Here is a 2,219-nt window from a genome sequence, read left to right as displayed (position 1 = left end):
TTGATTGCATTTTATTGATATTATTATCCAACTAAAAGTATGAATGAATAAAATGGTTAACAAAATGTGGACTCTGGTAGATTAGCAGCATTGTTACATCGAACTGTGCATGTTTGAACTGGGTCTTTCTGATGTCGTCCTGTGTGCCGTCATCTATCGACCACCCAAGTACCACAAAGACTTTATAACTGACTTTTCTGAATTTCTGGCTGAAATCCTGCCCAAATATGATCGTGTCCTTATTGTGGGTGATTTTAATATTCACACCTGCTGTCCAGATGAGCCGCTTTCCAGGAGCTTCCTGAATATAATCGACTCATTTAACTTTGTACAGTCTGTGTGTGGTTCTACACATGAACGCGGGCATACACTCGATTTAGTGCTCTCGTATGGTTTGTGTGTTTTTAATTTGGACATTTGCGACGCTGTGTTCTCTGATCACATGCCGATCCTGTTTGATATTGCCACGCAGTGTCCAGTTAAATTGTGCGCACCGCCCCAACGCTCTCGCATGTTTAATTCTTCGTCTCCTGCTCGGTTCTCCTCTATTTTTTCGACTCTTTGTGATGATAATTCTGCAGCATCTGTGTGTCTGAATACTGAAGAGTTGGTTTCTGGGTTCAACTCTATCTGTTTACAAACATTGGACACGATCGCGCCTTTCAAATGCCGCCGCTCTAAAGCCACGCCTCAGCCCTGGTTGAATGACGTCACTCGGGCTGCCAGGCGCGTATGTAGAAGAGCAGAGAGAAAATGGAAAAAAGACAGGCTGCATGTGTCCTTTGCCATTTTTAAAGAAAGCCTGTTTTCCTTTCAGATGACTGTAAAAGCAGAAATGAATATATATCTATTTCAGATTATATCTTCTAACTGTAACAACCCCAGAGTTCTGTTTAAAACTATTAACACTGTCATTGATGCTCCCAAATCTGCTGGTTTTGATGCTTCTTTTGAATTCTGTGAAAACTGTCTCCATTTTTTTCACTGACAAAATTGTGTCAACTAGAGCCAGTCTATCTCAGCCTTCATATGACCCTTCTGTTCCCCTGCATTTCTCTTCTGTTTTCCATCAGTTTGAGCCGGTGTCCTTTTCTTTTTTAAGTGACACAGTTAGTCATATGAAGCCCTCTGGTTCTCCTGCAGATGCCCTCCCACCTCGCCTGTTTAAGGAGGTACTTGCTACTATTGGATCAAGTGTCCTTAACATTATCAATAGTAGCCTCTCTTCTGGAATAGTTCCAGTAGAGTTTAAACATGCAGTGGTACGACCTCTACTTAAAAAACCCAGCCTCGACCCCTCTCTCCTCTCTAACTTCAGACCTATCTCTAATCTTCGATACATTTCCAAAATATTAGAGAAGGTTGTCTACAGTCAGTTGTTGCCCTTCTTAGAGGATAATGGTATCACTGAGCTGTTCCAGTCCGGTTTTAAAGCCCTCCACAGCACAGAGTCAGCGCTTCTAAAAGTTTTTAACGATATCCTCCTGTCCACTGATTCTGGTAAATATGTTGTCCTGGTGCTTTTAGATCTGTCTGCTGCGTTCCACACCGTCGACCACGCCACCTTAATCACTCGTCTTGAGAACTGTGTGGGCATTAAGGGCGTCGCCCTCAACTGGTTCCGGTCGTACCTAACCGACAGGAGTTTTTGTGTAAAAGTAGACAGTTTTATATCGTCCACAGCTCCTTTACCACATGGGGTCCCCCAGGGCTCAATCCTTGCCCCAATTTTATTTGCGCTTTACCTTCTCCCCCTTGGTTCTATTTTTAGGAAGTACAGTATTGCATTTCATTTTTATGCCGATGATTGCCAGATTTATTTTCCCATGGCACAAAATAACACGGTTCAACGTCTTATTGACTGCCTGCACGACATCAAAGTCTGGCTTTCAGCTAACTTCCTGAGCCTAAATGAAGATAAAACAGAAGTTATGTTGTTCGGTCCAAGTCGCTCTCCCTCCCCCAACGTTGACCTCGGCACTCTGACCCCGTATCTCAGCGACTCTGTCACAAACCTGGGGGTAAAGTTTGACTCAGATTTTAAATTCGAAAAACAAATCAGCAGCGTCGTTCAAAAAAGCTTTTATCAATTACGCCAAATAGCGAAAGTGAAACCGCTTCTATCAAGACATGATCTTGAGAAATTAATCCACGCTTTTATCTCGACTCGTCTTGATTATTGTAATGCCCTGTATGTTGGCATTAGCCAGGCCTCCCTC

The sequence above is a fragment of the Nerophis lumbriciformis genome, linkage group LG28 (genome assembly GCF_033978685.3).
Source record: "Nerophis lumbriciformis linkage group LG28, RoL_Nlum_v2.1, whole genome shotgun sequence".
NCBI classification, from domain to species: domain Eukaryota; kingdom Metazoa; phylum Chordata; class Actinopteri; order Syngnathiformes; family Syngnathidae; genus Nerophis; species Nerophis lumbriciformis.
The sequence above is the reverse complement of the archived record's forward strand: the minus strand, read 5'-3'. Positions refer to the sequence as shown.